Raw genomic sequence first — 20,462 nt, 5'->3', positions numbered from 1 at the left:
CCCTCATTTATTTGGTGGGCACATGTACAAATGAACGAATGAGTAAAGTCCTAGGAGTATTCCTTACCATATAATGAGAGTTTCTAAATGTCAGGCACTTTGCTTGGGTACATTAGGTGACTACAGAGCATTAGTGCAATACATCCATCTCTGCCAACCCTGCCCTGGAGGGCCAGGGAGGCACTGTTCACCCGTTTAGTAGGTTAGGGGTCTGGGGGTCAGCCAGAGTCCTGCAGTTAAATATTTGTGAGAGCCGAGACCCCAGCCCAGGCCTGTCTGACCCCAAGCCCCGGGCTCTCCTCTGTGCACCATGTTGTCCAGAAGAACGTACCAGGAGTTCTTAATGCGAGTAGCACACAGTGTTAGGAACCATGGGAACTGCAGAAAGACATGAAAGCAGAGTCTCTGTACCCAGAGAAATGAAAATACAGCAGGCAAGAGGCAGTTACATGGAGACGTAAGGGAGGCCCTTGAGAGGTGAGGTGTAAATGAGTAATTGTGTTCCTGGGACTGGGAAAGGTAGGGAGGGGAGGGAGAGACAACAGGCCTGAAACCTGAGCTTTTAAAAGACAGGTAAAACTGAGGCAGGCTGTATCAGAAAGTTCCAGTCACGTACAGGTGTTAGAATCGACGCCTGTATTGATGGTGAAAATTGAATGGCACCATGATTACCTAGGAAAATCACTTGGCTAGTTAGATGGATATGAACTGTTCTCTATACACGGTAAATACAGTGGGGCTAGATTTTCCTACAGATTTTTTCTTCCATCATCGGTTAAACTGCAAAAGAAATACTCACCTTGTGACTAACAGACATTATATTGCTTTAAAGATGCGTAGTTTAAAATGCTAGATTACACAGTCGTACTCAGGGAGCTGGGTGCTGGCGCCATGAGAGGCAGCCAGGAGCCGAGTCTGACTGTGGGGCCTGAGTTTGTGTCTCCCTGTCCTGCCCACCTGGGACGCGTTCCCGTCACGCAGGATGGCACACGGAATGCCTGCCTCTCGCAGCCCATGTTTCATCAGCATCTGTATGAAATACGGGTTTTCTGAATTAGGTTGTGAACTGAGTGAGTGGGAAAACATAAGCGAAAGGTCCAGGGCAGGAATACTCTTGGGTTCTTGTAAAATAGCAAGCAAAGGAGCATCCTACAGAGATGTCAGAAAGTAATGGGGCTGGGTTGTATAGGAGGGCCATGAGAACCAGAGAGAGGACTTTAGATTCACATGCTCGAAGAAGAAGGCATGGAAGGTCTTTGAAAAACAGCCTATCACCATGAAAGACCTCTGTCCTGTAGATTGATCTGGTGGTGAAACTCGGGTGGGAGGGTGAAGTGGGAATGGGACGGCCCAGTGCAGAGGCAGTTACAGTAATCCAGGATGAAGGGGGTGGAGCAGAACTCGAGACCAGTCATCAGGAGGAGACTTGTTTGGAGATGATTCTGTTGCCTTTGTACCTTCCTTGGTCTCATTGAAGCAAGTTCAAGGGAATAATGCACATTCAAAAGAGCAGGTTAAATACCAAGAAATTAGTAAACCAGCTGGCTGTAGCTTTCTGGAATGCAATTTATCATTCATTCCTCCATCCATTCAATCATCCTGTATTTTTCCTTCCTCTCTGCCTTCGTACTTGCAGTCGGACACATTACTTCCCCAGATGCCATTGCCGACACAGCGCTGTAACAGGTTGGCGGCACTAAATTAGGTAATGAATATGGGCGTGCCTCCAAAATGCTGAAGACAAATTCGCAACATTATTATTATTTAGTTTTCATCCCTATTGGGTTCTCTAAAATCATATTTAGACAGGTAGATGGGTATATATATAGCTTGTGCATTTGGAAATAAATACATCATTTGTTGATTCAGTTTCTGGTTTTGACTCCTTCAGCATTTTTATGTCAATGCCTTCTCCTAGAGAATTAATTGACCAAGTAAGGAGTCTCCTTCCTCCCTATCAAGACGTAAAGTAATCACTTTGGTCCTCTTTACGATGCTCCATGTGACAGATTCACAGCTGCAAGAATACAAGGTTTGCTATTTCGTTTTAATATCAACATCCCTTTTGTTTCCCACATAAGACAATATTAAGTAACAGTCCATCATTAAATGACATCCCTGCATTAAGTTTTCAGCCCCCTGGTGATATGATTTTCTTTTCTTTTCTTGCCAAAATTCAAAACGTCTTCGGGACAGTAGAGAAAAAAGAGTTCATTTATGGGAGCATGTCATGAACATGCCCTGGTCATTGATTTTAGGGTTTAGGCAACCCAAGCAACCGACAGTGCTAACACTTCAGTAAAGCTTTATTTCTCTCAGCGTGGAGACCCAACAGGCAGGCGTCTTCTCTTCTCTAGTAACAGTGCTTCCGAGCGTCCAGCGTGTGTGACATCTCAGGTCAGAGAGCAAGATAGACAGGTTCGAAGGTCGTCTCATGCTTTGTCCTGTCCAGGGTGGTCACTTACATAAATTATCCAGGGGAGTAGAATGGTTCAGCCTGTGGTCAGAGTCGATTAAGCTCATCTCTTTTTTCAGATTAAAAAAGAAAAAAAAATTCTTCTGGCCCTGGCCAAGTTGCTCAGTTGGTTGGAGTGTCATCCCAAAGCACCAAGGTTGCAGGTTCAATCCCCAGTCAGGGCACATACAAGAATTAACCAGTGAATACATAAATAAGAGGAACAACAAATCAATGTTCCCTCCACCTCTAAGCAATAAATACAAATTTAAAAAAAATATATTAAATGACAATTGGCCAAGAGCCACAGCGTGCACAGCAGACACCCACCAAGTACTGCACTGTGGCGTGGGCCGGTGATTAGAGAGCGTGACAGTGGCTCTCTCTCTTTGACTATACTCGTGCTCTCAGCAGTGCTGTGTGTTCCTGTGCTAATTTCCAAGGGGAGCAATGAGATGAGAGGCATGGACTGTATTTGGAAATGATTTTCTTCTTATTGGCTGTGGGCTAGATGCTATTTCCTAGCTTCCCCTCCTGCTTATGTCCTCCTGTTGGTTATGTTATAGTTGCCCTCATGAATAATCAATAGGCTGTTTCCCTCCCCTGCACCACCGCGGACCCAGCTAATAAGAGGCACCATTTGTCTTGGCAGCAATATGGCTTATAATTCCTGAATACTTTCTCAAGGTAGAGGCTCAAGGCTGTGAATCTGATTAGAGCTTGCAGAAGCGAAGCCAGCCCTAATTGTCATGAGTAGAGAAGAAACAACATCAAATGACCAATAACACTGGCCAACAGCAAATGAGTGTATGTTTTCTGTACTTGTGCTCAGCTAAGCACAGCCCTAAGGTGTCTGTTTACATCATGGCCGTTTTCAGAGTCTACTTAACTTACTTCCCTGTGCAGGAAGTTTGCACTGACCTTCTCCTAACACCCGGTGTCAGGTGCTGCGGGGAATGCGGTGAAGATGCTGGCAGGGGCCCCGCCCCCGGAGAGCCCGCAGTCATACGGGGGATGGGTGTGCAAACAAACTACACAATGGTCTGCACCTTTAGCCTGTTGGGCTGTCCAGAGTATAATTCCTAAGTACTTTCCCCTTGGGTTAGTGGCTTTCATACCTTTTTTCACAGTAAAAATTATATTTTCACCAAGATCTGGTATACATACCTACCTGTATGTAAACTCCCTTCCAAGTAAATACAGATGTATGCACATAGACCACATGCATATTCATATATGTAAAATATATGACCAAAATCAGTATGTACCACTAATATATGTAATACCCTCTGCTGCTTTCTTTCCTGCTCAGTCCTCCCCACCCTACTGTCTTTCTCAATGCCAATGGCAACCCTCTTCATAACCACCAATAGGGTATGAATTACATTTTGGACTCAGCGCTGCTTTAGCCTGAGCTCTTCAAAGAGCAAGTTCTACGTTTCATCCATTTTTCAAACTTATGATCTAGTGGGTCCTATCATATAGCAAACACACAAAACGTCGAGTCAGTGAGCGAATAAATGGATGTGCAGATCTGCTGAGAGCTGATTTTTGGTTCAGCCTGATGAACAGCACAGATACAGTCCCTGTAATCCTGACCAACAGAAGTAAAAAATTACCAGTGCCTCATCCTGTCACTTCCACTGAGGTGACTATATCCCAGGACAATGAATTATTTATTCTTGAGAAATAATCCATGTAGTTCAAGGGTATGCAAAACATCTACCACCATCAACATTTAATGCATTTTACTCCACTAATGATCTCTCTTTTTTTTTCCAGCATGCTATTGAGGATTTTTTTTTTGAAACCATGACTTAAGGAATGAAATCTACCTTCAATTATTTATGGTTCAAATGAATGCAAATAAGACTCCCTGGCTTGCTGTGCTGATACTCATTAATAAATATTTCATTAGGTATCAGGAAGATTCAGGTTGACTAAATGGAGCTCTTTTTCAATATAAACAAAAACCCCTGTGATTTTCACAACTGTGCAGGCCCAAGTCTGATGCAGGGCTTTCGCTAAGGCAAATAATGAGTGTTGGGTACATCTACAGAAGGATGGGTCCTGTGGGAACGGGGCTCAGTGGGGGCTGTGCTGTGAAGTAATCCCCTAGTTAAACCAAGGTTAATACCATTAGCAGGGTAATTGTGCTATTAAGAGAAATGGCCAACCGGTTCAAAGAGAAGCCCACGTAGTGTAATTGCTCTTTTCATTTCTGCCATTGAAGAGCAGAACACCAAGCCACGGGGCAGAAGGCGGGGATTTCCTGCTTGGCCTCACGTTGGGACTGGGTCTCAGAAAGCTCCAGTCTCTCCCAGCTCCTGGCCTGCGTGGGGCGTCGGGGTCAGGCCGGAGCCCTTTGACCTGGAAGGAAGGGAACACACCGACGGTAGCGGCTCCTTCTGACACGGGCATTCCGCCCACTCCTTCTCCCAACACAGCTGTATGCATCTGACTCGGCCAGTGGTTCCAAAACTAACAAAATATCCAAACCTTAGTTGTGAAAAACACTCCTTTCCATCTTTGGAAATGAGCACATTGAAAAATGTTCTCGAATCATGGAATTGCTGGCCATTTACTTCACTTTATTGTGAGTCCCAATGCAGATGGGCTCTGCCCTTTTGAGAATTTGGTATGGAAGAAATAATGGCGAACTAATTAGGAACTGGATCGAGGTTCAAGATACAGGCTTAAAACTTTATAGCTGTGTGACTTTCATTCAGGTGCTTATCTTGTCCCAACTGCAGTTTCTTCATTTGTAAAAAGCAAATCTGTCAAGCAGCCCCCAAAGCAGAGTGAAGTTCAAGAACATGGAAGTCCTTCAGGAAGGCTAACATGCACTGTAGTTATGAGAGATCGTCATTTATCCACCTGACTCATTGGACTTGGCATCCCTACTTGCCTTAATTAATTAGTTAGATGCTTGGGAGGTTTGCCGTCATGTTTCGGATTATTGCTGGATGGGATCTTGGGTAAACGATTGTTTTAAAAGAGAAGGAAATACAATGAAAACCTCCTGTCCAAAAGGAACTTGGTATACTGTAGCTGCCACAGAAGGTACACATTTGGGAAGAGACGTAAAAGCACGGGAAGGTATTAATGAATATGAACGCACACGGTCACCATCTGAATACATCAGTGCTGAACGCAGAACTAGCTCTTGGCCTGTGGCTGTCATGCCCGTGGGCCATTAGGTTCCAGGGTTGACCTCATAGAAAAGGACACCTTTACGTCTGTTGTCATGTTGAAAATAAACTGTCAGAGGAACTGGCTTCCAGCCTGATGGGCTACAATCTTTTCACAAGTTTCCTATGAGATAGGGTTTCCTGGAATAATTTGTCCATTAAGATGTACTTCACACTGATGCTATGAAAAAGCACGCACTCCTTGCATTTTTTTCCCATTGCTTTGAAAACAGGAGACATTTCTCAGGTGAAACCAGGGCTTACATGAACTTTTTTCCATGTTTGAATACCTTCTGCAGGCTTTTTCTGTCTTGCATGTTCAGCTGCAGTTAGTAGGGACTGTCAGCCCCAGCACACAGCTCACTGAGCAAAGCACCCTGAGTGCAGACGCCGCCCGCTGAGCAGCCACTCTCCGTGTGTCTCCACTGTTTGTCCACAACATAATGCAGAGGAATGTCGGTTCTGTGGGAACTGACTACACTGTAATTGAAATTCCTATATGGAATCTAGTTTCTGTTTGAAAATATTATATATTCCATCAATACAATGCCTATCCAACTGACAGATATTCACCTACAAATAATCAGTTAGATAGGAGGCTTTATTTTCTGTATTATTCCATATACAGATATAATTATATTTTCCGTCATTCAGATTAGTTAGCATGGTTTTTCTCACCATGCAAGATTATTATGGTGTTGTTGACTGTATTCCCTATGCTATACATTACATCCCCATGATTTATTTTATTTCTTTTAGTGTATTGAGGTGACGTGGGTTAATAAGATCATATAGGTTTCAAATGCACATTTTTACGGTACATGATCTGTGTATCGCATGGTGTGCCCACCCGCTGAAGTCACGTCTCCTTCCGTCACCATGTACTCTGTCACTGGCAGTTCGTACCTGTTCCTCCACTCCATCGTTCTACCCTGTCCCCTCTCTTCCCCTTGGGCAGCCATCACCTTGTTTCACCGTGTCCGTGAGTCTGTTAGCAGAATTTTTAGCATTTATTTAGCTTCACAGAGGATATGAAAATGTGAATAAAATAGAATGGTAGGAATTATAAAGTCTTCCTAGGTGGTAAGTAGACCTGGTTATGAAACTAACTGTAAAGTAGGAAGAGACTGTGAGGCCTCTGGAAGGAAAGCAGGACAATAACAGGTGAATCCAGCTGCGATGGGTTAACACGGTTTCACTTTGTTCACTTTCCACATGAAGCTGACGTCACCGCAGCCCATCGGGTCCAAGGAAACCCTGAGAGGGCGGCGCGCCAGCGGGCGGCCAAGCATGCCGCTCTAGAAAGCCCGTAATCTCCTTCCAGTAGGAAAGAGCTCTGTGGGAGGTAAATTTGAGGAGAACTTTGAGCCATTATGGAAATAACTTTGTGAATATTGTTGCAACATAATTATAGATATTGGTCTGGGCAAGTATGGATATGGGAGGAGAGAACGGAACCAATGGTGATACGAGAAGATTATCATGGCTTAATTGAAGTAATCAAGTATGTGAATCATACTTGAAAAGAAAAGTTCAGGGCACAAGAAATGTCTGTGACTCACATATGTCACAACTGTGGACGAGGCAGTCCCTTGCTATCTTCCAGGTACTTTCCCTTAGTGTGCTGTGCATTCAGCATGTAGTTAACCAAGTGACAATAAACATAAACCTGGGATGAGACACAACCATAAGCTAAGTTCAGAAACAAGGTTAGCTGCCAAAGAGGCTCATTAGAGGTAATTCAAACTGCTTTCCAAGGCATTCATTTATTAAGTGTAATGAAATCTGTGCTGTTGAGGAACAGTGAGGGAGAGAACCCACTGGCCAGCCTGTCTCCTCCAGCAGAAATACTGTAATTTGTTCCCAGCAGGCTCACAATTCTTGTTTTTGACATGCTACGAACTACCCCCAGTCTGTGACTCCCGCCCGTCGTTGATGCCCAAGAAATACTCAGCTTGGGCCACAGTCACTAAATTTCATATCACCAGGGAGGTGAACGGGTTTGATTTGCTAATGGGTCACCTAAAAATGCCTTGTTGATACATGTAACACAGTGCTTGCACATTTCACTCTCAGTCTTTTCTTTCCTTCTTTCACTCTTTCTTCATTTTTTCACTTTCTTCAGGCAGCCATGTATGTTTATTCTCTAGAGCATAGCTTTAAAATAGTTGTGCAGTGCAACCCTTTTAAAAAGCACTGGCCCTTCAAGATAAGCCTAAATAATTTGTGATAGAAACAGAATATTTTCAATTGTTAAAGCATGCACTAACTGTGTCTGCTGTATTTGGCACGGTGCTAAGTGTTCCCGGTGTGATGCAGAGCACGGTAGCTGGCCGAGGGGCGGGGGAAGGTGGCTAGTGCCGCATGAGGAAGTGGTTCAAACTTATAAAGGCTCCAACTTGTAGAGGCGTTAACAGAGGCCCAGGGAGAACTTGATGAGGGAGTGAGCTTCGAATGGGCCCTTGAAGGAAGTTTCTGGTGAAAATGACAGTTTTCCAGCCTCCACTCTAGCTTTAATTACACAGTTTAGGAAACACCTGGGTTGGAAGGAGACCATGGAGATACGAGCAAATACATGGGATTTTTTTATCTTAATGTTGGGAGTACACAGAAAGCAAAGTTTGCTGATTGCCTAATGGAAATGTGTTGGACTTATTTCTTGATACCTCCTACGTACCACTGTCTGAGGAAGACGGCACATTCCCTCTCCTCAGAATGCTTACAGATGAGCAGGAAACGCACCGTGTCAGGAACCTTCTGTGGGCCTGGGGAGCAGCGGGGGCAGAGGGAAAGGGCGTTTGGCCTAGACTCGGGGAAGACCTGTAGAAAGTGACTGTGGGGAAGTCATGTCTGGGGAGAATGTTCTAGCAAAATAAACCAGCATGGGCAAAGGCCTGGAGACAAGAAGAATGGGGCAAGTAGTTATATATTCTGTGCCTTAGTGGGCTTAATATATTCAGTAAAGGCTATTTGTTAGTAAATGGAAGGAGGAAGGGACTAAAGGTGGAACAACCAGTTGGGTTATTTTAGAGAGGCCTGAGAAAGAAATTATCTTAAATTATGCTCTGCCCATGCAGTCACATCTCATTTAATATTAAATATTTAATATCATCTCATTTAATAAAAGCCCGCACTGTGGTGCTGGATGTTCCCGATGGCACCCCAGCGGTGCCTGCTGCCCAGCTCCAGCATGAGTTAATGAAGGTGGCACCTCATGGTGTATGCTGTGTGAATGGTAGTCCCTGGGGCGTGAGCCTTTCCCTGTGGATGCTTTCAACCCAAACAGCACCCGGCAGAAGCTGGACACTCCATGAATATGGCTCACCTAAATGAAGGAATGAACAGTGAGTGAGTGCATGTACATAGAAAATACAGTGAGAATGCCTCTAGCTTCTTACACAAATAGCGAGGCTGAGTATAAGAAGAAATGAAAGATTTTCAAGTTTAAGCCTGAGTCAGTGCATTGAGGATGGTACAAAAATGGGGATCATCAGAGGGGACTGCAATGATAGGAGGAAGGCGGCTGGGAAGAGTACCATTTAAGCAGTTTGATCATCAAGAGTTAGATGCCTGCCCGTTGAAAGTGTCTAACAAGCGATTAAAAATGCAGGACAGGAGCTTGGGGAAAGAAGCCAGGGTGCTGGATAAGACATTATATTTCAGAATATTCAAATATTTTGTATTTAGCAATATGATGGCCCTCTCAGTTCACGTAAGGTTCTACTACATCAGGACTTTCCACGTGGACTTCGGTTGATTGTCCCACCCCTTACCAGCACCCCTCAGCAGTCCTAACCCAAAGGGTGAACATTTGGCAGGCAGCAGTGTTAGAACAGTACGTTGCAGCATGGCCTCTGCAGCTGAACTGCCCAAGTTCAAATTGTGGCCCCATCGCTTAGTAGCTATGTGACCTTGGGAAAGAACTTAACCTCTGTATGACTTCATGTCTTCTTCAAATGACGATTAGAAAAGTTCTTCTACTCACTCTGGGCTTTGCTGTTCTTTTTCAAGTTCCTTTAGGTGTAAAGTTAGATTATTTATTTGAGTTTTTCTTATTTCTTGACATAGGCCTGTAATGCTATGCATGTCCCCTTGGGACTGCTTTCGCTGTGTCCCATGGATTTTGGGTTGTTGTGTTCTCATTTTCATTTGTTTCAAGGTATCTTTAAATGTCTTCCTTGATCTCATTGTTAACCCACTCATTGTTCAGTAACATGCTACTTAGCCTCAGTGTCACTGTGTGTGTTTCAGGTTCTCTTCTCGCGATCGACTTCTAGTTTCATACTATTATGGTCAGAGAAGATGTTGATATAATTGCAGTCTTCAATTTATTGAGACTTGTTTTGTGTCCTATCAGGTGGTCTATCCTAGAAAACATTCCGTGTGCACTTGAAAAGAATGTATATTCCGTTCCTGTGGGATGAAGTACTCTGAAGCTCAATTAATTCCCTCTGATCTAGTGTGTCATATAAGACCGCTGTTTTCTTGTGGATCTTCTGTTTGGAAGGTGGATGTCAATGGAGTGTTAAGTCCCCAGCTATGACTGTGTTTCTGTCAGCCTCTCCCTTTATGTCCCTCAAGGTTTGCCTCACATGTTTAAGTGCCCATTTGTTAGGTGCATAAATGTTTACAAGGGTTGTGTCCTCTTGTTGGGTTCCTTGTGGAAGCAGCCCAAGTGTGCATCAGTAGATGAGTGGATAAAAAAAAATGTGGTACATTTACACAATGGAACACTACTTGACTATAAGGAGGAAGGAAAACCTACCCTTTGCAGCAGCATGGATGGACCTGGAGAGCATTATGCTGAGTGAAATAAGCCAGTCAGAGAAAGACAAGTACCATGTGATTTCACTCATATGTGGAATCTGATGAACAAACTGAACCAACAAGCAAAACAGAGACAGACTCATAGAGATCGAGCAGGCTGACACCTGTCAGTGGGGGTAGAGGGAGAGGCTGGGGGATGAAGGGATTGAGCAAAAAAGAAAAAAGAGAGGAAACTCATGGACACAGACAACGGTGTGCTGATTGCTGAGGGGAGGAGGTGGAGGAGGCTGTAGGGGGACGAATGGTGGAGGGCAGAGACCTGACCTGGGCTGGTGAACACACAATACGGTATACAGACAATGGTTGCAGAATCGTGCGCCTGAAACCTATATAATTTTGTTAACCAGCATCACCCAAATAAATTCAACAAAAAGTGAGGGGGGGGAGTCCTTTACTTCAGAGTGTTGGGAGGAATAAGTGCAAAGCATGGTGATCACTTAAAATAGTGCTGGCATATTGTAAGTCGTGTAACTGGCAGCTATTAATGTTATTTTTTCACTTGCTCAGTTTCAGCATACGTAAAATGCAGATAGTAATTGCACAGGCCTCACAGAGTTATTGTGAGAATTGCATAAAATAACCCATAGAAAGCTCTTCAATCGGGACATGGCAAGAGCTCAATAAATGTGAGCAGTTACAAGTACAGCCCCTGCTGACGTAGTAACAGATAGGAGGTCTGCCAGGTGGTCTTGTGTCTTGCACTAGAATATCTAAAGGCCAGACAAGTTGTGGAACACCTAGAATGAAGTCTATTTAATGCGTTACATGTAAGTTTGAGGTAATATGATAGACATTTTATAAGTTGCAATTTCTCTTGAAAATTTTTCTGACAGCCTTATCTTTTAGAATGAAAATATAGAGGAGAGGTTATTTTACTTTAAATAAGATGAATACACCCTGGTTGGCATAGCTCAGTGGATTGAGTGCGGGCTGCGAACCAAAGCATCGCAGGTTCGATTCTCAGTCAGGGTACATGCCTGGGTTGCAGGCCATGGCCCCCAGCAACCGCACATTGATGTTTCTCTCTCTCTCTCTTTCTCCCTCCCTTCCCTCTCTGGAAATAAATTAATTAAATCTTAAAAAAAAAAAGATGAATACAAAGAGTGAAAACAGAATCCCAGGCTTGTCAGAAAGGGAGGATTATCATTATGTCTTTGAGTTTCAGATCCATAATCCTTATTCATTTATTTATATGCATTTTTGGTTCATAAAGATTGCTTGATATTAAGGATTAGATTTTGAATGATGTCAATTTCCAACTCATATGATTAAAAAAATTAAACAGCTGTCATTTTCAAGAGGCTTAGTTTATTTTACCTAAAGTGCTTTTCAGTCTGGAGGGAACACTTACATGTCATCAAAACCACTTGCAATACACTCATCATAAGATTTTTTCCTAGCTAAATTTGCTCACAAACTGCAGAGTTCAAATTTTGTGGATAATATTCTTTACTCCCTTTACTCAATGACTCTACCTCTTTTCTCCTGGAGTCCTGGGCCTGAATTTCACTCATTGCAAACAAGAGCACCCAAACCTTTTTTTATTTTGTCGGTTCAGTGAATTGCCTCCTAGGGTGATGGGTTGAGGACATGATTGGGCTCTGCTGTGATGAGCTTATCTTGCACTGTTACCCACAAAATCTTTGCATACAAAAGGCACAGACAGCAGTTAACCTTCAGCGTGAACAATTACAGACCGTCGGGGGAGCGTCTTCCGGATGTGCCAGTGACTTACTCCCAGGCATTAAGAGGCAAATGTGTTTCCAATGCACATTAACCTTTATGGATTTTTCTTTAGTTTTCATGTTTCACTGATTCATGGACCTAAATATGCCTGTTGCTGCTGCTTCTGAATGAGTCTAAATGATCTTTTTCAAGTCAGACGATCCAAGCAGGTTGACTGTGTCTCCAGTCGACTCCTCTGAGGCTGCTCTCCTCCTTTGCCCAAGTCGCTTTAGTTTGCTCTGTGCACCTTCAGTGTTGTACCTGAGAGTACCTGGGTAAGAAATGTGTCTTAAAGGAGCCGGGCTTGCTGGGCGGCCTCTTCCTGCGCCCCGAGTTGTTTCCAGCCTTTGGTGTGACATCACTTGGGTTTGATCCCAAAGACCCATTCCCCTGAGTACAACTAACAATTCTTTGTGCAAGGATGGGCTCATGTCTCACTGCGACTTTTATTATGTGTTACAGGTTGATTTTTTTCCATCTAAGTCAAGCGTGGCAGGGATTCTGAGTATACTCATAAAAGTCTGCCCTGCCCGGCAAGCGAGGTGCGGAGCGTGTCATCAGCAGCTCTGGCGCTATGGTTAGCACGGCCCGGGGTCTCTGCACACAGACCCACATGCCCCAGGGAAGCCCTGCCTGTGGCACTCAGCATCTCGTTCTTCCTGTGTCTGAAGACTGTGTCTACTCACTGGAGACGAGGAGAAATGGAATTTCACTTTCTCTTTCTAAGTCACGTGTCATTCGTGCTAGAGGGTTGCAGTTACCGCTGCTCTCTGCACTGCCTCCATAAAACAAGAACACAAAATCAAAGGTGCAAATTTCAGAAAATTCAACTTTTGATTTCTCTCTCTTGTAGCATGAGAATTCATGTGTCTCCCTCATGAACAGTATTGGCATTTATTGCTAATTAGGTTTTTGATGTACACATTTGTGAATATCTGTGTCATGTGACATTAGTAAATGTGCGTGTTTTAAATATGACAGTAGAGAGCTGCACAGTGTGATGGGCGTGGGGTCTTAGCCTGGGATATACTTGATAGTTCAGCAGAGCTTCTGCAGTCCTGTGAGTATCGTGCAACTCTTCACATAGGAACCTGGGGCTAAAATGAAGGGATGAAGACGGTTCAGAATTCCCAAAATGTTCTTCAAGCGATTGTGCAGTAGGAGAGACTAGGAGCTTCTCCGTGGAAGTGAGCCTGGCCCGCCCCTGCAGGCTCAGTGCTGGATCAGAGATGAGTGCAACTGATACGCCGAGAGATCCATAGCACGGAGAAGGTCGGAGGCGTAAATCTCCCATTCCGGCCGGTTTTAATGCAGGCGATCAGGAGAGAGCTCCCCAGGCCTTTCCGGTGAATGTTTTCTGGGTGTTATTCAGCCCACACTGCCAAAGCGTGTATGATAACATACGGCAAATTCGGCAAGTATCATACGGCAAGTATCAAAGTGAGAGGAATTAAAATATTGTATGTTGTCTGCTGTAGATTATATACAAGTGTATATATTAAAAACGTAATTCGCAATAAACACTGACACACTGTTTGTGGGAAAGACGTGAACGAATTCATTGTGCTCCAAAAGCCAGAATTGTGAGTTTGATTTTCCTGAAATTTGCACTGTTAATTCTGTGTTCGGATTTTAGGGAAAGATGATGTATCCCCATGATTGTATTCAAATTATGTGTTTTGGGCAAGAATGCCAGAGAAGCGGTGCCGTGTTCTCCTCCGTGGTATTAGGAAAGCACGTGATACCGGTCTGTCCCATAAATAACAGTGTTGGCCATAGAACTGAAAAAATTCATTAAGGTGTGACCATAAGAAATACCTGTTTACTATGAGCAGCTGTTTTCATTCGGATGAGTACATATCATTGCAGCTTCTAAACTGCAGTGAAGGCCCTGTGTGTTCAAGGCGATTTCCGGCTGGTAGCAGCTCTAATTCCTGGCAGAGGTGAGACAGAAGAGACGGGGCCTCACAGTGGAAGAGAAGTTGCGACGGAGAGGCTGGGTTAAGCAAGGGCTGGGGAAGCTTGTGTGAAATTTTAATTAGTTTATAATTTCTCGGGATAGAAATCAAATCAAGATAAAAACTTTCAAAATCCTGAGTAAATATGGAGTGTGCTCATGTATGCATTTCCGAAGGATACGTACCTGTATAAGAAAGAGTAGCCCTGGCCGGGTGGTTCAGTGGGTTGGAGTGTCATCTTTGTACACCACAAGGTTTCAGGTTCTGTCCGGTCAGGGCACATACCTGGGCTGCAGGTCCAATCCCCCACTAAGGCACGTCCAGGGGGCAACCAGTTGATGTTTCTCTTTCACATCAACACCTCTCTCTCTCTCTCTCTCTCTCTGTCTCTGTCTCCCTGTCTCCCTGTCTCCCTGTCTCCCTTTCCCTCTCTCTGTCTCCCTCTCTCTCCAAAATCAATAAACATGACCTCCAGTGAGGATTAAAAAGAAAAGAGTAAATTTAAAACATTAGTATTCCGTGCATGTGTATTTTAGGAGGCCCCCTGGGTGATGATATTCTGAGAAGAAAACCTTGGGTTAAATATTTACAAACAGCGGTATTAGAATGGCGGAAGCAGGATCCATGCTTCAGACGTCCCAGTGCAGTGAGAACCCGCGGCCTGCTCTCCTTTGTTTCTTGGTTTATCCTGCTTCGCAACCTTGGGTTTGGGAGGCTGACCTGAATAAGATTCCCCCAAACCCCGTAATTGGCTGCTCTGCGTACAGCACTATGTAGATCCTTTCCTCTGAGCCTCCCTCGCTCCCCTCTCCGCGTGTATGTACCTGGGCTGTGTGCCTGCCTTCGCACCACTCACAGAGAGAGGAAGCCCCTCGTGTGGGAGCGCTTCAAGAGATGAGATAATACCCTTTTGACAGGGTTCCATCTGTGCTCATCTTCACTTTGAAGTGAAGCGTTTTCTTTCCTAATGAGATTCTTTTCACTGCTAACAATGCAGCGCTTTCTTACCTCTCCAGAGCAGATTGGGAGCCCTGGTGGAAAAGCTGGGCTTTTTGATGCGTCTCCTCTCCACCCTGACTGTCTCCGGCCTCCCATTCAACAGGCCACGTTTAAAGTACTTGATAAGTGAAAGGAGCCATGCAGTCGGCTGTGGGGATCCCGGGGAAATAAAATACAGACTCACCTATGAAAAACGATGAGGAACGAACTACTCCCGGTGACTTGAGGGAAAGAATTCAACAGAAACAAAATGAAGATGTTCACTGTAGGATTATCTATAATGAAACCAGGAGGCAGCATCAGTGCTTCCTAATTTACGTTTTGGTTTAGTAATGTTGTGCTCATTAGCATGAGGGAATGAATGCCTCTCTAACACTCTGCGAAAGGGCAGAATGTAAAGTAGCATGAAACAACTGAACTTTGCAAAGCAGAAAACAATGCGGAGTGTTGGTGGGGACTGCTGGGTGCCCTTTCAGTGCGGGGCAACTGCTAACGTCGGGGTGGTGGAGGTAAGGGAAGATTTTTCTTTCATTCTTTAAAATAAATTTTTTTTTGTTTGAACCTCTAGTCCAAATTCTTGGGAAGAGGACATCATTTGTCAGCAAGGACATGCCCTAGTTTCAGGAACTATGGATTGAAGTGAAAGGATCTGTTAATTATTTTTTTCCTACAGCTTTCTACACCAAATACTTCCTGAGAGCCTACTATGTGCTGGCCGGTACCACGCCCTGAGGAGACAGCCTGGGCAGGTTATACTTGGCCCCTGGCCACGTGGGGCTTTGTTCAGTTACACAGAGAGCATTAGCTACCGTTTCCTTAGCAGTTACTGTGTGCCCACCGCTCTGCCGAGTGCTGAACTTTTCCTTCTTCATTGAGTCATCAGAGCAGCCCTGTGAGTTATCGTGTCCACTTCACAGAATACAAAAGTAAGGTTCAGAGAGGCTGAATAACCTGCCCAAGACTGTACAGTCAAGATTTGGGCTCAGAAACATCAACTCTCCATTCTGCGCCCGCCCACTCAGCCTCCGTCAAGCATTCCTCCTCGCAGAGACCAGGCCTCTGGTTCACCTCCCCCTGGATGCTGGGAAAGGACTTATTCTGTGTCCTTCCTGCCCAAGGAAGAGCAGTTCGCCTCTTCAATGTAACTGCTACCCATTTTTGACTAGAATGAGAACGCAAGGCTGATAAGACAGCTCTAATTTTTCTCTTTCACTCTCTCTCCCACGTTTCGCACCTTCTGCACAGCAAGGGCCCTCATGCTCTGAAAGCAGATTTAGAAACATGTTGAATGGGTCCCCTCGAGTTAGAGAAGACAGCATCAACCTGGCCATGCCATTTGAGACTGATGCGTGTGCTTTAGGGAATGAATGGTCTATGCTTGAAGAAAATCCTTCAGCGTCAGTGCGGCTCCCAGCGGTTTCATATTTCAGGGACACCAAAGGCAAATAAGGGGCTAGGACAAAAGGAGAGAGAAAATGAGGATAATTTAGAGCCTTCTGTCACTGTTTAGGAGCAGGTTAGCTATTAAAGATTTTGTTCTAATGTTAAAGATTTTGAAAATGTAGTGAGTACTTCTCAGAAAATTCTCTTAGGTCCCACTGAAAATAGTAAAGAGGCAATCTGATGATTGATTCCTATAATATTAAAAAATAATAAAATATATTTACTCATTAGCAAATAAATAACTGGTTCTCTTTCAAAGGCCGACCAAGGAGCCCCGTGTGCACTTGGGTGGGTGATTTCTCTAGAGTGTTCCATGAGATGAGGAGGGGTCAGCACAGCAGGACGTAGAAGTTGGAGGTCTTACAGTCATGGCCGTGATAGCTGTCTGCTTTTATTTCTTCATTGCCCCTGCCCACCTTCTTTCATTCACTCTCTTCTTAAAGATTCATTGTATTTTGCTTTAGGTCATCATGCTTTCGTTTCTCTCTCCATGGTGATAACATCAATTAAGAAGCCTCAAGCCCTGGCTGCTATGGCTCAGTGGATTGAGTGTGGGCCTACAAACCCAAGGTCACTGGTTCAATTCCTAGTCTGGGTACATGTCTGGGTTCCGGGCCAGGTCCCCGTGGCAGGTGCGTGAGAAACAACCACACATCGATGTTTCTCTCCCTCTCTTTCTCCCTCCCATCCGCTCTGTCTAAAAGTAAATAGATAAAATCTTAAAAACACAAAAGGAGCCTCCTTGTGTTTCTCATCACTTCCCAATTTCTACTTTTCCCCTGCATTCTTCGGGTGACTTTTTCATTATGATTATCCTATATGTACTCACTCCCTCCCACCCTCCACACGCCCCGCCCCCCAGGTTAATGGAGTGTTTAACTGGTGACATACAAGATTAACCATCATTAATTAATTAATTTATTTATTTATTTATTTATTCAGTGAAGGAAACTCTTTATAAGGCTAAACAGCTAAACTTAAGGGAGCATTTGCACACCACGCTTTAAATGTGGCCCAATCAGAAAGCAATTTATAAAATATAGTCTCTGATATATGTAGGTAATTTTTTCCATTTTCTAATTTAATTTTAGTTGAGTTGCTAATATGTTCTTTTTTTTAATCAAATGATCGAAAAAAGGGAATAACTGAAAAGACTTCTTCCCACTCCTCTTCCAGACCCCACCCCCATCCCGGCTTCCTACAGGTCCTCGGTTTTTGTTTTTCATGAGTCTTCCCTGGGTCTCTTTATGATAAAATAAACTAATGAGGATCTATAGTTCTTCCACAAAAGTCAGTGTAATGAATACAAATTGATATCCACCTTGGGTTTTTTTTCTTTTTCCCTCACTTAACAATATGTCCTGGAGATCTTTCCATGTTAGTGTCGCGGGAGCTTCCCTGTTTACAGGGTCAGGGTTGCTGCATGGTGGTCCAGTGTGGAGCTGTGCCGCAGCTTACTTGACAAATCCCTGATTGGTGGATTTTTTTAATCATTTCTAGTCTTTTGCCATTAAAATAATTCTGTACTGACCTATGTAATCACGTTCACATATGGCCGTCAGAAACCTTTCCCAGGAGTAGGGTTTCTGGGCCGGAGGGAGATGCATCTGTAGTTGTGAGTGGTGGCGCCACCTCGCCTGTCCGGAGGACCGCACTTTTCCCCACTCCCACCGACAGTGTAGGGGAGGTCTCTTTGCTCGGCCACCCTTGGGCCAACACAGTGTGTTTCACACTCTTGGAATTTGAACAATGCATGGGTGTAAAAAGTGGCATCTTACTATAACTTTCCATTTGCCTCATTATGAATGAAGTTGAGAATATTTTCTGACGTTGAATGGCCATTGTATTTCTTTACTATAAACTTTTTGTACCCTTTGGTCATTTTTCCAGAAGTTTCTTTTCTCCTGGCTGTCATCTGTGATACAAGTTGCAAATAGATCTTCCCAGATAGCCATTCATTTTGTTGCCTTTATTTCATTTGATTTCATTTCATTTCTTTTGACCTTTTTGGAGAAAATTTTTAAGTACCGGGCAGCCCTGGCTTTGCGTAACATTGTGGAACTATGAAAAATTACCAGGCAACCCCGTCTTAATCAGCGGGGAAAATCACAATTGTTTCATGACTTCAAAATTTTTGTCAATACATTAAAGACTCTCTCACTAACATGGTATACATGTTACAAATGTATACCAATGTGAAGAATAAGACTAGTAATATACCTAGTCCGATGTGGCATTAGAAACACTGAGGACTAAAGGGCTTTATTTCATTGTTAAGAGCTCATCGAGAGCAGTTTGAACAGTGCTCGCGCCTTCTTTGTGTCGGACGCCTCACCATACCCCGTGAGCATCTTTTCCGTGCCTTCGCTGAAATGCCGTGCCTTCTTCAAAGTTTGGAGCAGCTGCCAGTGTTTTATTCTTTGATTTCTAATGTCATGAAATATGTCAAAGAGTTCTTATAATATGAAATTTTTCACCAGCATCCTTTCTATGGGTCATTTTTGTCCCTTTTGCCATGACACCTTCCTCTTCGTTGAGGTCAGGTTCACCTTCACTCTGGCTGCATCTGCCTCACCGCAAATGGGGGCGGCGTCAGCAGTCCCGTGGTCATCTGTTTCTTCTGTAAATCCATTGCATTGGATTCAAACTTCACTCCCACCGTTCCCACTTTTAGTTTTTTTTCTGTATTTTTTTTATTTTTTGCCAATTCCCTCATTTAATTATCCTTTGTAAAGTATCATATGAGCTTATCAGTGGGAGACAAGGAATACACCGCACGCTCTGCTGTCTGTCCATGAGTTGAATAACAGATGTGCTGTGATCAGTCACCGGTACACTTGAAAAGCAGTGACGTGATTGATCATTGATCACAATGAATAGCAATTACTCACGGACAGGTTTCTGAACTGAAGAGCTTATACTTTATGCCATTACTCACCGTTAACATACTGTGGTAACTGGAATTTGAATGTGGGTTTTGGAGGGCAAGTGTTATTAGCTAAACTGTAAGTAGCTTCAATTTGTGTGTATCAGTAACATACAAAGCAGGAACTGCCAGTACAGAAAAGTACGAAGAATAACATGACACTCACTCACCTCCGAGCTTTGACGATCATTATCGTTCCTCTATATACAGTTTAAGTGTTTTTAATAAAGGAAACGGGTCATTACAAATAAGGCTGCAGTCCTTCTTTGCCCCTCCCTTCCATTCTGTTCTCCTTTTACAACCTCCCAAGTCACAAATCATCATGGATTCAAAGCATATCCTGTATTCATTCTCTCTCTCTCTCTCTCTCTCTCTCTCTCTCTCTCTCTCTCTCTCTCTCATTTCCATGTACACATATAAAGATCTCAGTGAGAAATGTGTAGTGTTTGGGGGTGTGCTTCTAGTTGCATCATAATTGTTTTATTTTTGTCACGCTTTCCTTTGTTTCTTATGTTCTTATTTACTTCTTGCATTATAAAAATATTTTGTGCATCTCCTTTTTTGACCCTAGTTTAAAAGTTGCCTTCTATTTCATCCTATTTCTACTCAATGAGTAAAATAATTTGTATTTAAAAAAAATAAATATTTATATAGAGAGCTGACTATTACAGATAGATCTGTTAGCAGATGAATGTTGTAGAGTAAGAGTCTGCTCTCATTGAGAATTCTGGGAATTTCCCCTGTCTCTCCACAGAAATAGCCAGTGTCTAGAGAACCCTGTGTGGGTTCTGCCATATCATTCAAACTGTTTTTCTTTCTTTCTTTTTTAAATTTTAATTGTTTTTCAAGTACAGTTTTCTGCCCTTTACCCCCATCCAAACCCCCCCGTCCTCCCCCCTCCCTCTTATCTCCACCCCTCCTTGTTATTGTCCATGTGT

At 43.6% G+C, this 20,462-nt stretch overlaps 1 protein-coding gene across 1 annotated transcript in view; it reads left to right on the top strand.

Moving 5' to 3' along the window:
* EXOC4 (exocyst complex component 4) overlaps positions 1 to 20,462 on the top strand; it is a 674,858-nt gene that overhangs the window by 457,740 nt on the left and 196,656 nt on the right. The window lies entirely within an intron of this gene.

Source organism: Phyllostomus hastatus, unplaced genomic scaffold (assembly GCF_019186645.2).
Source record: "Phyllostomus hastatus isolate PE091 unplaced genomic scaffold, TTU_PhHast_1.1 phas_scaffold_114, whole genome shotgun sequence".
NCBI classification, from domain to species: domain Eukaryota; kingdom Metazoa; phylum Chordata; class Mammalia; order Chiroptera; family Phyllostomidae; genus Phyllostomus; species Phyllostomus hastatus.
This window is presented reverse-complemented; position numbering and strand designations above follow the sequence as displayed.